The sequence below is a fragment of the Cariama cristata genome, unplaced genomic scaffold (genome assembly GCF_000690535.1).
Source record: "Cariama cristata isolate BGI_N322 unplaced genomic scaffold, ASM69053v1 scaffold31670, whole genome shotgun sequence".
NCBI lineage: Eukaryota > Metazoa > Chordata > Aves > Cariamiformes > Cariamidae > Cariama > Cariama cristata.
In genome coordinates, this window is record NW_009595769.1 from 408 (window position 1) to 1,455 (window position 1,048).

At 60.2% G+C, this 1,048-nt stretch overlaps 1 non-coding gene across 1 annotated transcript; it reads left to right on the forward strand.

The window, feature by feature from the left end:
- The first annotated feature begins 675 nt into the window (after positions 1–675).
- Positions 676–749, forward strand: TRNAT-AGU. The gene has a single exon. It is a non-coding gene; the product is annotated as a tRNA-Thr (tRNA).
- The last annotated feature ends 299 nt before the right edge of the window (positions 750–1,048 follow it).

Sequence of the window (1,048 nt, forward strand, 5' to 3'; positions counted from 1 at the left end):
AGCAGGTACAGCTGGAGGGTGCTGTGGAGCTGTGTTTTATCCTTGGTATGTCAGCCTTCCTGCTGGGTGGCAATGGTCAAGCAGGTTTCGGTCCCCTTCCCAGTGCTGCTGTTGGGTCAGAATGGGAGGAGGTAAATGGAGCTGGGTGAGCATGGGTGTCACCAGCATCCGCTGCACCGGGGAGCTTCTCTTGGCCACTCTACCCTTTGGGGTGTCTCATGCACCTCTCAAAAAACTACTGAGTTTGGGAATGCCTGAGCCCTCCAAGGCCACCCTGAGATTGTTTGGGTTGGCCTTGGGCACTCATATGTGAGTTGGGCAGGAGGGCAATGCCCTGGGGACCCCCCAGATGCTGGGGTGGGCAGCCAGAGAGAGAGCCCAGACAGAGGCAGTCATCTTGGGGCATCTGGCAAGGCTCTGCCATGGAAAGGGGAGAGGGGGCAGCAAGTCCCCGCAGGGGCTGGGACCCCAAAACCCAGCTGGTCCTGGTAGGGGATGTGTTGTGCTCCCTGTGCCAGGGGCCTGGGTCAGCAGTGTGGGTGCTCCCAGTGGCAGATAAACTGTTTGGGGGCTGGGGTACCCCAGACCTGGGGCAGCAGTGTGGGGAACATGAGGGGTGGGGGGAGCAGAGGGTCAGGTGTGTTGGGGGGGCACCCCATGGCAGCAGGGCAGGCAGGCGCCATGGCTCAGCTGGTTAAAGCGCCTGTCTAGTAAACAGGAGATCCTGGGTTCGACTCCCAGTGGTGCCTGGGCCGGAGGGCTGTTTTTCCTCCTTGCCCGAAGCTGGGGGTACTGCTGGGGGTCTCTGCCCTTCCCAGAGCAGTCGAGCCCCCCACACCTCTGTGCTGAACAACCCCACTTTGGGGGGAAGGAGTATTTTCCTGCTTCCTCTCCCTGGAGAGCTGACAGTGGAGACATGACCCAAACTATCTCCATACTCCAGGGGATTTGGGAAATAAAGGGGTACATCCAGTGCTGGTTGGACCCCCACCATCTTCCCCATTCATTTGGGGTTGGGGGTGGGTGGGTGGTGGTGTGGGAGTGATGG